Source organism: Pongo pygmaeus, chromosome 10, assembly GCF_028885625.2.
Source record: "Pongo pygmaeus isolate AG05252 chromosome 10, NHGRI_mPonPyg2-v2.0_pri, whole genome shotgun sequence".
NCBI classification, from domain to species: Eukaryota; Metazoa; Chordata; class Mammalia; order Primates; family Hominidae; genus Pongo; species Pongo pygmaeus.
In genome coordinates, this window is record NC_072383.2 from 89,268,123 (window position 1) to 89,281,503 (window position 13,381).

The 13,381-nt window shown below is 36.6% G+C and overlaps 1 protein-coding gene across 2 annotated transcripts in view; it reads right to left on the reverse strand.

The window, feature by feature from the left end:
• Window positions 1–272: 272 nt before the first annotated feature.
• The window catches only part of CCER1 (coiled-coil glutamate rich protein 1), a 55,343-nt gene continuing 42,234 nt past the window's right edge, over window positions 273–13,381 (reverse strand). For both annotated transcript variants that reach the window (XR_008492879.1, XR_008492880.1), the window contains one exon: window positions 273–610. The gene's annotated coding sequence lies outside the window, so the exon portion shown is untranslated. The remainder of the gene's footprint in view (window positions 611–13,381) is intronic.

Below are 13,381 nucleotides of genomic sequence, written 5' to 3' on the forward strand. Positions count from 1 at the left end.
AGGGCCCTGACCTTTATAGCAGGCCTTTTCTGTTAGGTCGTTTAAACTTTTCTCTAGATCAGTTATTCTAAAGATTAAGTCTCTAATCCTCAGTTTCTGGTCCTCAGTATTGCTTGTCCTCCTTCTACAGGAGATGAGAACTTCCCTATATGCTACCAAAGATGCCGTCTGATATTCATATTAGCTTTCAGTTGGTGAATAATTGTTTTCCACTTGTTATTTTCTGAAGTGTCAATTTAGCTTAGCAAGAACCACTCAATTCCATTGACCTTATAATTAACTGTTTTTTTCAATTTTATCAAACCATTGACATAACGCACCAGCCAGTGCATTCTTTTCCACTACTATGCACCATTCCAATACACACTAGTGGAAATTTTAACAACTAGACTACCATTTTGTACCAGAGTCTATCTGTACCCATCAAATTAAATATTACGATCCTATTGCTAGCTGGATGGTGAATAAGCATATTTTCCAAATCCCTATGAATCTCCTGCTTCTTTGGATTGTTCCTAGTACCAGTTGTTACTTGTTGAATTCTTCAGGAAGTAGATTCTGAGATGGAGTGTCTCATGCAGATCAGTAGGCAGTGTTTTGTTATCAACACCTGTACAAGAAAGAGTAAGGAAAAAGATTAGTCATGGGGAAAATTAAAAAGCATTGCACACCCAGTGACAGCTTCAGATAATACCACAGGAAGCTCTAAAGCTAAGCCCGCCCTTAGAGTTCCCTCAAGTTGAAGCAAAATGATTAGGGATTTATACCCTTTTATTGACTATTCACTGGATGAGGAACCTATGAAAGGGACATGATCTTGGCCAAGGTGGCTTTCTACAGCTAAGTCCATTCCTGAAAGTGCTGACAGCTGAACACTGTCTTTTTCTCTTTCATCAGAACAAGTCCTTCAGTAAGTCACAGTGTTCAGAATAATGTGCAAGGTACTCAACTGGAGATACAAAGATAAATAAGAAATGTTGGGCCCTTTGGGAGGAAGACATATATCATTTTGCCAAGTCATAGTGATGAATAAAGAAAACACACATTAAAAGTAATGGCAAAAACTGCAATTACGTTTGCACCAGCCTAATATAGTGAAGATTTGTAGATGGCCCAGAGATATTTGCTTCTCTAAATTTAATTTATTTCAAATTACTGGTCTCCTTTTAATTCATCTCTGACTTGAGATTTTACTTATCATGTGAGCTCTTCTTTATCTTGATACATGATACATTTTACTATGGCACACTCTAGCAGTTAGTTATTCTACATCTCATACCACCGATGCTACATTATGAAGCTGGAAGAAATAAAAGAAGCCAAATACATAAAATGTGGCTATATCCTAGTGCTCAGTGAAAAGAACTCTACAAAGCAAACATAATGTAACATGGGTCAATAAGCATAAAATTAAATGGTGAACCGCAATAGTATTTTAGTATAAGGCTTCTATGTGAATGAAGAACTGAACTTTATGCACTTGACCTCTAGGACAAAGGATATGGAGGACTCATGACCGATGTCTGGGTACCCTCTGTCTGTAATTTCTCTGTAGTGGACCACAAAGTGTTTTGAAATACACAAGTGAAAAGTAAAGAGAATGCCTTAGAGATTATTAATCCTGGGTTTACACCCTACTCCTGCAAGAATGGCCATAAATAAAAAATAAAAAATAAAAATAAGAGATGTTGGCACGGATGCAGTGAAAAGGGAACACTTTTATACTGCTGGTGGGAATGTAAATTAGCATAAACAGTATGGTGGTTCCTTAAAGAACTAAAAGTAGATCTACGATTTGATCTAGCAATCCCACTACTGGGTATCTACCCAGAGGAAAAGAAGTCATTCTATGAAAAAGACATTTGCACATGCATGTTTTTAGCAGAACAATTTGCAATTACAAAAATATGGAACTAGCCTAAATGCCCATTAACCAACAAGCAGATAAAGAAAATGCGGTGTGTGTGTGTGTGTGTATTTGTGTGTGTGTATATATATATACACACTATATACATACACACACACACTATATATATATATATATATATATATATATATATACACACACATACAAACACAAACACCATGGAATACTACTCAGCCATAAAATGGAATGAAATAATGGCATTTGCAGCAACCTGATTGGAGTTGGACACCATTATTCTAAGTGAAGTAAATTAGGAATGGAAAACTAAACATCGTATGTTCTCACTTATAAGTGGGAGCTAAGCTATAAGGATGCAAAGGCATAAGAATGATATAATGTACTCTGGGGACTTGGGGGGAAAGGTGGGAAGACAGTGAGGGATAAAGGATGACATACTGGGTGCAGTGTACACTGCTCAGTTAATGGATGCACCAAAATCTCTGAAATCACACCTGAACAATGTATCCATGTAACCAAACACCACCTGTCCCCCAAAAACTATTGAAATATTAATAGTAATAATAACAAAAATCCTAGGTTTAGCTAATGAATTCAAAGTTAAGGATGCAGGGATGTGGTGTTAATCTTGAGCCTGCAGGAACCAGTGGCTAATTACTCTTCCTGTGGAAAGAAGTGAAGTAAAATGTCTACAGTTCTTGGCAAGCTAATGAAAGACCTGCGAAGCAAGCATTAGATTGCTGATGGACTCCTCAGAGCAAACCAGCCTTAAAGAGAAGACCATTGTAGGAACCAGGAGCAGAGAACTCAGAAACTCCCAGCTAGGGAATAACCAGTTCAAGAGATCCTCTTAGGATAGGCCAATCTAATCCTCTTATTTCTGTGGTGTAAAGAAGTCATTCTAACTTCTGCAGAGAGGTCATTTGACAAAGGCCATCAGAAGAGTGTTGGGAGGGTGGTGCCATCACCAGCAATACAAGAAAGGCGTCTTCAAAATACGTCAATTCTAATTATTGAGGAAAAGCATTTGGCAGAATAAGAACATTGATAAATCTCCAAACACTGTAAGGAAAAAGAAGAAAGAGAAAACTTGTAGAGAATGTTCCAAGAAGGATTAAATAGTTCTTTAAAATATATTTTTTAAAACTTGGGGGTTTTTAAAAATCAAAATTGATTGAGAATGCATATGCTGCTACATAAAGATCTGTACGTATTTTAAGTGAAAAACTATAAATAGCTCATCATGGGGATCACTTGTTCTCTCCTCCCTCAGGTTGTGCCTGCTTTTCTCTGCACATCAGCTTTCTCATTATTTTCTGCTCTGTCATAACTTCAGTTTTTCTATGGCTTCTTTAGGCCTTTTCTCTAAGTCAAATCTTTTCACTTTAAACTCCCAATGTTAAGTAGAAGACATTTAATATTTTTCTTATTCCAAATGTAATCTCATAGAAGCAAGAATCTGACAGTCCTGAGTCATCTTTTCAAGTCAGTTCACAGAGGTCACTGTTGCCTGGTCAGCCCATAGTGAAGGAACCATTTGTTACATAATTACAGTTTAGGCAGCCAGGGCTGTCACAGACTCACTTACTTTTAGAAGTGAGTGTGGTCAGAGATGGTGTTTCAGCCCATAATTTGTAGCACACTGGCCAAAGTTTTATATAATGTTCTCAGAACCCTTTGATAGTATATAGATAGATAGATAGATAGATAGATAGATACATATATACTATCTATACTATAGTCTATTATATATGTAATCTATATATATAGAATATGTATTTATATTATATATACAATATATATAATATAAATATATATATATATATACGCACACACACTCAGGCCATCCATACCTTTATTTATTCATACACTGGACATTGCAGGTAGAAAAATCCATTGACTATATCTTACAAATAAATTATTTCTCCAAATTGAGGAAGGTTTATACTGCATCTGCTCCCTACTCCCTACCATCCTCCACACCTTTTCTGAAACCCTTTCTAGAATAAGCCTGTGATTAAAGCGGCCTCAGCGTCCCATGGCTATCCACATGGATACCAAGCAATTTTCTTTAGGAAGATTCAGGTCTCACTGCCCTCTAGTGGGAGTGGAAGATGCAGCCGTTTTGCTGCTAATAATTGGGGTTGAAGTTTGAATAAACGGGATCCATTTTATTGCTCACAAAGAACCACGTGAGAAAAAAGAAAGAAGAGGGCTTTCGTATGGAAGCATAAAAAGGCAATGTGTATACAAAATCCACAACACTCTGGGAAGAAAGGAAGAACAAGGAGAAAAGCCCACACGCCAGGCAGGAGCCACAAGCTTAGAGAACAAACTCGAGTGAAGATGAAGTACAGAAGGTATCAGGCAATGAAGAGTTATCTGGATGCCCAGGAGCTGTGTGGGAGCAAAAGTTCTCATTAGAGGATTGCCTTATCATCACGTGAATAGGGATGTCAAACTCAGCAGTCACTCATTTTCAGTATTTTCAGACTTCAAACCACCTGCATTCAGGTATGAGTCAGATATAATGTCAAATCCATGCCACCTTTGATTTTCCCTTGGGATACTTCCCTGCAGTATTGCCTCAGGTCTACCAATACCTGGAACATAATTAAATGCTTCTCAAAAGCTGGCTTCATGAGCTATAAGATCAACAGGGACCTCTAGACCTTAAGTAGATGGTTAAAAGGAACTTCATACCAGTATTTAAGGGATGAAATAAAAGTACTAAGACATCTTACCTAAGACAATTGAAAACGGATACTTAGACTTAACAACAAACATTTTTCTTGGAGTAACTCAACTAAGTATTATTTGTAGCCTGATACGGTTTTGTTGTGTCCCCACCCAAATCTCACCTTGAATTGGAATAAACTCCGTGTGTCAAGGGTGGGGCAAAGTGGAGATAATTGAATCATGGGGGAGGATTCTCCATACTTTTCTTTTGGTAGTGAATAAATCTCGTGAGAGCTGATGGTTTTATAAATGGGAGTTCCCCTGCACAAGTTGTCTTGCCTGCCACCATGTAAGACATGACTTTGCTCCTCATTCACCTTCCACCATGATTGTGAGACCTCCCCAGCCATGTGGAACTGTGAGTCAATTAAACCTCTTCCCTGTATAAATTACCCAGTCCCAGGTATGTCTTTATTAACAGTGTGAAAACAGACTAACACACAGCCCAGACAGCTGGATGTAGGTAGATCTACAGGAACCCAATGCAAATTTTAGGCTTATGCCTGTCATTTACACCAGAAATGTATAGAATGTTGAACAGCTTACCAGAGTAAATGCATGGTGAGGCATCACTTCAACTGTTATAAACAAGCTAACCCACCTAAATCAATAAAGCCTATCTGCCTACCATGGGGCTTTGTGATATATTGATTCTAAGCAGAATAAATTGTCTCAATGGAAGAGTGTAAGCATATTATTATGGGTGATGATCCGGCTGGTTGGTGCAAACACATGACAGACCACATTATATCATCTACTAGGAGATTTCTAGCCTGGGAGTTAATCAAACATTTATGAATAACATGCTGGAAATATATTGTCAGAGAAAAGTGATAAGTAGTATCTTCATAGAGCATTCCTAAGAGTTTCCCTGAGGATTCAACAAAAATGACTCTTAATAGTATGTTTCAATATTTTGGTGTTCATATTTCATATGAGTAGTACGAGGAGGGACTGTGGGAGCTTTACCCAGTGAGAAATCAAACTGTAAAAAGAATCTCAATGAATTTACAGACAAGCCACTGGAGCAGACCATAGTATTCCCCAAAGGGATGAACACCTTATACTATGAACAAAACATGGGGGAAATATCACTGATGTCAAATTGGAATGTCATTGGAAAAGACAAAATAGCTAAGTCATGAAATACTTTTCCATCTCTTTGTTGAAGACTTGGGGATACATTCTATGTTCAGGAAGATAATCATATGGGATTGATTATGTTAAATAACTCCCATAAATTTCTGTCTAGAAACTAATTAGTAAAACATGCAATCCTTTATTTCCTAGGCCATGTTAGGAGGTCCTACAAAAGATAGTGAGAAAGTCCTTATGCCAGTGGTTTTTAATGTCAGTGTGCATCAGCATCATGAGGAGGGCTTGTTAAAACACAGATGGCTGGACCCCGCCTCTCATGTTTCTGATTCAGTGAGTCTGAGTTTGAGATCCAGAATTTGCATTTCCAAATTCACAGGTAATGCTGATGATGCTGATTTGGGAAAATACATTTTGCTAACCATTGCCTTATACACCATACACCATGTTGGACGCACTGTTTTTTTAAACTTATGAGAATGAGGAAGTGGTGTTCATATATATCAAGTTGGAAAATCAATAGAAAATAAATGCTGATGTTGATACTTTAAAAAAAATTTTTTTTTTTTTTTTTGAGATGGAGTTTTTCTTTTTCGCCCGGGCTGGAGTGAAGTGGCCCAATCTTGGCTCACTGAAATCTCCACCCCCTGGGTTCAAGTGATTCTCCTGCCTCAGCCTCCTGAGTAGTTGGGATTATAGGCGCCTGCCACAACGCCCAGCTAAATTTTGTATTTTTAGTAGAGATGGGGTTTATAGCCATCTCTAATCTTATAGAAAAGGAAAAGGACATATATTGATTCTTTGTGTTCTCGATTCTTTACATACTTTATCTCATTTAATAGCCATATGATTTCTGAGCAAATATAATTTAGTAAACTGTACAGTATATCAATAATATGTATAAAGCCAAATTGTTTTGTGGTCCTGTCTTTTTTATCAATTCTCATCTAAAGAAACATTTGTTTTAGAGAAAAAAATGTAACTCTTTACAGGATTTTTTTTTCAAAACACCAAAAGGTGAAAATACTTCATAAGGCCTACTAATAATCTTTCTTTCCCATCTCTCTCCCCTTCAATACCTTTAAGGGCATAAACATCCTACTAAGATTTTTCCTTGAGATTTGAAAGATTGGAGACCATAAGAACTTCTGGAACCAGACCTAAAGAGTTTGTGTCAGCTCAGTTAACTGAGAACCTAAGAGGCCTGGCTAAGTTTTCCTTTAGTTCTCAAATTTTGGGTTTGAATTACATTTCTCAAGAAAAAAAAAATAAAAAGCCTAGTGACCTGGGCTTAGTTTGTTTCTCAAAGGCCTCAATTCTCATTTAGCCCAATCCAGACTATACTTCAAAGATTGCTATATTTAAAATTTGTCAATATCCTAATATTTATCATAAAATAGTTTTAGTGGGATCAATCATGGCTAAAGAGTTGCCACATGACTGAAACCCAGCCAATCACAATATCACTTTTTCCTTGACCACAGTAACCAAGCTGTACTGACTATATTCTCTCCTGAACCTCTTCACTGGGAGGTGAGAGGAAAGTCTGTCTTTCTGTGGGAATGCTGGTGGTTATCTTGTTGAAGTGAGGAGAGAGATAGTGTGTGAATCAAATGAAGAAGGGATATGCCAACCTGTGAGATGGGTAGAGGTTGAAGCTTCTGATGAAAGGTGAAAGAAAGCAATGTTAAAAGCTAAAACATGGGCCGCACTGCTCAGATTCAAATTCCAAATTTTCTGCAAACCTTGGGCAATTTACTTAACCTCTGTGAGCCTCAAGTTATTCATTTCTAATATAGATGTCTCATAGGGTTGTCGTGAAGATCAAATACATTGATTTATATTAAGTGATTAGGACAGTGTCTGACACACAGTAAGTGCTATATACATGTTGGGTATTTTTATGACATTTTTTGGTCCCCTGTTCTACCTAGTAAAGTGACAAATAAGTTAAAATAGTTTATACCTGCTACCATAATATCCACAATATGCATCCATATTTCTCAGCTTAAACTTCAATATAACAATTAACAGTGTATTAAATGTCAGGTATATTGAACAAAAAAATATTGATAGAATGGTATTACACTATATATACTTACACAACTATACTTAATTTTCTTGACAGTATCAGGTAATGATCCCTATTTAGTAATATACCTATTATATATTAATGTTAGGGTTTGGAAAATTATAAATAACTGAGAAAAAACTACATTATTGAAGCAAATCATAATATTTAAACATTAATTATTTAAACAATAATTAATTTATTCTTTGCAAAATGGAGTTTAACCAAGCTATTATCTCTTATGTAATTTTCAGTTCTGAAAATTATCTACAATTATAACTCTGTAAAAAGTTTTATTTTGGAATTATAGAAATGTGTTATAAGGTAGAACTTAGAGATTGTTAGCATAACTTTTCTATATTAAAAAAGGAGGAACAAATGTCATTATGCCTTCTTCAAGGTCATTCTGATGATGGCAGGTACTTGACTTAAAAACTACTAGGGAAACTCAAAGAGAGTAAAAAGGGAAACAGTCAAGTAAAAAAAAAAATCATTTAATTTTATAGAATGACAGAGAAAGAGGCAATTGAAGGCAGAAGAACAGAAACCCATTTGAGACTGCTCTAAAGATCACTGTGAGACCAAGGTTCTAGAAGAGAGTGTAAAGATGTTGCCTGTGGGTTTGTTGTATATTGCCTTTATTATATTGAGGTATTTTCCTTTTATGCCCACTTAGTTAAGGGTTTTTTATCATAAAGAGATGCTGGATTTTTATCAAATGCTTTTCTTGCATCATTTGAGATGATCATTGCCTTTTGTTCTTCATTCTGTGTATGTGATGAATCACGTTTATTGATGTGAATATGTTGAACCATTCTTGCATGCCTAGGATAAATCTCCCTTGCTCATGAAGTATCATCTTTCTGATGTGTTGTTGGATTTGGTTTGCTAGTATTTTGTTGAGGATTTTTGTGCTACAGCCAAATCCTGAACAGGTAAAGGTTGAAACCATTTCCTCTATGAACTAGGATAAGACAAGGATACCTACATTCACCATTCCTATTCAACATAATACTGGAAGTCCTAGCCACAGCAATCAACCAAGAAAAAAAATTAAAGACATACAAATTGGAAAACAGGAAGTCCAATTATCTCTTTTTGTTGATTATATGATCTTGGCCGGGCGTGGTGGCTCACGCCTGTAATCCCGACACTCTGGGAGGCCGAGGCGGGCGGATCACGAGGTCAGGAGATCGAGATCATCCTGGCTAACACGGTGAAACCCCGTCTCTACTAAAAATACAAAAAATTAGCCGGGCGTGGTGGCGGGTGCCTGTAGTCCCAGCTACTAGGGAGGCTGAGGCAGGAGAATGGCGTGAACCCGAGAGGCGGAGCTTGCAGTGAGCTGAGATCGCACCACTGCACTCTAGCCTGGGCGACAGAGCGAGACTCCGCCTTAAAAAAAAAAAAAAGAAAAGAAGAAAAGATTATATGATCTTATATCTAAGAAACCCTAAAGACTCCACCAAAACACTCTTAGATTTGATAAATTAATAAATTAAAGTTTAAAGATACAAAATTATTGTATAAAAATCAATATATTGGTGTTCCTATGCACCAATAATGATTAAGCTGAGAACTGAATCAAGAAGGCAATCCCATTTACAACAGCTATGAAAAAAAATACCTAGGGATATATCTAAGCAATAATGGGAAAGAGCTCTACAAGGAAAACTACTAAACACTAATGAAATAATTGTGGATGACATAAACACTTGAAGAAGTATCCTATGCTGATGAATTAGAAGAATTCATGTCAGTAAGATGGCCGGGCACAATGGCTCATGCCTGTAATCCTATCACTTTGGGAGGCTGAGGCAGGCAGATCACTTGAGGTCAGGGGTTCCTGACCAGCCTAGCCAACATGATGAAACCCCATCTCTACTAAAAGTACAAAAACTAACCAGGCATGGTGGCACATACACCTGTAATCCCAGCTATTTGGGAGGCTGAGGCAGGAGAATTGCTTGAATCCAGGAAGTGGAGGTTGCAGTGAGCCAAGATCGTGCTGCTGCACTCCAGCCTGGGTAACAGAGACTCCATCACAAAAAAAATTAAAAAGAAGAAAAAATAACATATATATATGTTTTATATATATTTAGGATGACCATACTGCCCAAAGCAGTCTATAAATTCAATACAATAGTTATCAAAATACCAATTTTATTTACTACAGAACTAGAAAAAGTTATTTTTAAATTAACATGGAACCAAAAAAGAGCCCAAATAGCCAAAGCAATTCTTAGCAAAAAGAACAAAGCTGGAGACATCACATTATCTGAATTCAAATTATGCCACAAAGTTCTAGTAATCAAAACAACACAGTACTGATATAAAAATAGACACATAGATCAGTGAAACAGAATAGAGAACCCAGAAATAAAACCACATATGTGTTACCCACTGATCTTTGACAGAGTTGACAAAAACATGCAATGAAGAATGGACACCCTATTCAATAAATGGTCCTGGGAAAATTGGATTGACATATGCAGAGGAATAAAACTGGGCCTTTCTTTCACACACCATATACAAAAATTAACTCAAGATGGATTAAAAACTTAAATGTAAGACTAAAACCTGTATAAGTACCAGAAGAAACTCTAGTTTCTATGAGAAACTCTTCTGCACATTGGTCTAGGCAAATAATTCACGACTAAGACCTCAAAAACACAAGCAACAAATAGACAAAAGGGACTTATTTAACTAAAAAGCTTCTGCACAGCAAACAAAATAACAGAGGGAACAAACAACCTTCAGAAAGGGAGAAAATATTTGCCAACTATGCATTCAACAGAACACGAATATCCGTAATTTATAAGGAAATCTACCCAAAGACAACAAAAAAGAACTCCGTTAAAAAGCACACAAAGAACATGAGCAGACATTTAAAAGAAAACATACAAAGGTCCAACAAGCATACACAAAAAAATTCTCAACATTATTAATCATCAGATAAATGCAAATTAAAACCATAAGGAGATATCACATTACAACAGTCAAAATGAAAAAAAAAAAAACATATACTGGCGAGGATGCAGAGAAAAAGAAAATTTACTTACTGTTTGTGAGAATGTAATTACTACAGCCTCCATGGAAAACAGTATGGAGATTTCACAAAGAACTAAAAATAGAACTATCATTGGATCCAGCAATCTCACTACTCAACATCTTCCAAAGGAAAAAAACAAGTCAGCATATGAAAAAGATGTGTGTATGTTTATCATTTATTGTGGCACTATTCACAATAGCAAAGATATGTAATCAACAAATCTAAGTGTCCATTGATGGATTAGATAAAGAAAATGTGGCCTATGTACACAATAGAATACTACTCAGCCACAAGAAAGAATGAAATCATGTCTTTTGAGCAACATGGATGGAACCGGAGGCCATTATCTAAGTTGAACAACTCAGAAACAGATAAAGACTGCATGTTTCACCTATGACTGGGATCTAAATAATGTGTACACCAGACAGAGTGTGGAATAATAGACATTGGAGACTTGGAAGATTGTGGGAGTGAGAGGGGAGTGGATGATGAGAAACTTCTTAATGGATACAATATACATTATCTGAGTGGCTGATACACTAAAAGCTCAGACTTCACCACTATTCAGTATATCCATGTAACAAAGCTGCATGTGTACCCCTAAAATGTAGATAATTTTTTTAAAAAGTTTAAAGAGCTTTGTTTGGTTCACAATCTGGGTGGAATGGCTATCTATATTTTTCTCAATAGAATATTGTGGGTTATACAAATGAAGGTTACTTATGTACTAAATGTTAAGCCTCAGTTGCTAGAGATGAAATATCACCCTATAATTTTGATCTTATTTTACTATTAATTATTTTCCAAAAAGCCTCTTAATTTCCTAAGTGGTTTTGAAACTCTAATCCAAGTGAATGGTGTGCAATATTGAAAATCAAACAAAACAGGAAAATTATATAAAATCGCAGCAGTTCTCAGGATAAAAGATATTAATGAATCTAAATTGAGACCATCCTCACTCATCCTAAGTCACTAACAATGACGATTTTATGATGGCATGTTCCGTAAAATTGTGGTGGTCTTCTTCTTTGGAATCTGACACTTAAAATACCATATGTGGATAACTGAGATCATAATGAGTTTGTGCCAGTGTAAGACACAGCTCTTAAGCAGAGGAAATAAAAATATTTTTAAAAAACCTCCATGGACTCTTGAAGATCAAAGTTTGTGCTTGTATATAAAAGATAACATTAAAATGTTATCTCTAGAGAATATTTCTCTTGAGAATCTGAAGAAAATTTTGAAGAAGATACAAATATATGTTGGTGTGAAGACATGCGGAAAAGAGGATAAAAGAATCCATGCCCAGATGCCGTTTGGCTTCATGCTCTTTATTGCTCCACTCTTATCATCTCTCCTACTAGCTCCCATCACAGGATTATTTCTATTCTTATAGTGGATCTAATTCGCCCCCTACCTCCTGGACTGGTTTAGCTCCAAGATTGTGTTCCCAAAAAACTTTATTTGGCATCAAGACTATTCTTGCTTCTAAGCCTTATATTTTGTTCAGTCTGTGCTTAACAATGCAGTCACTTTCTCTGGATATCAGTAATGAAACTTCATTTCCTTGGTCCCCATCCCATGTTGTCAAGTCCCCATGCTATGGCTTTTGAGATTCTCATCAAGTCCCTGAAGGTGGATCTATTTTACCCTCCAAACCCATTTCACTGAACTGATGGCCTAGAATACTTTTACTGTCTTGGAGCCTGAGCTGAAAGCTCTCAAGGCCTTTGTGAACTGCACTGGAGTCATGATCCTTGTTTCCCACTCTATGATCACCAGTTAGAATCTTGTAGTGAGACATGCATTCTAGTCCCACTCTCCTTTATTTTACAAAGTACCATCAAAAGTCTCAGTGTTGGACTGCATGTACCAAATAATCCCATCTCTATAAAACAGATCTAAATGTCAACTATAAAGATCCAAGGAGTCAAGAAAATGAGAACTTCCAATAGTGCTTTCGAAGACATGGAATGGAATGTATGGAAAATTCACTGGGGAATGAAGAAGACATGAATAAAAGAGAACCAGGCAGTGGCAATGACCAGTTGAAAATAGAGGCCACAAATACCTGATTGTTTAGATCTTCATTATGTTTTATTTTCTCTAAGGATTAGTGTGTGGGCTTGTATTGTGGACTGTATGTTTGGGTCTCTCCAAAATTTATATGTTGAAGCCATGTATTATACTGCTATAAAGAACTGCCTGAGACTCGGTAATTTATAAAGGAAAGAGGTAATTGATTCACAGGTCAGCATGGCTTGACAGGCCTCAGGAAACTTGTGATCATGAGGGAAGGTGAAGGGGAAGCAAGGCAATTTCTTCACAAGGTGGCAGGAAGGAGAAGTGCTGAGTGAAGGGGGGAGAGCCCATTACAAAACCATCAGATCTCATAATAACTCACTCACAATTATGAAAACATCATGGGGTAAACAGCCCCCATGATTCATTTACCTCCAACTGGTCTCTCGCTTGACATGTGGAGATTATGGGGGTTACAATTCAAGATGAGATTTAGGTTGGGACACAAAACTTAACC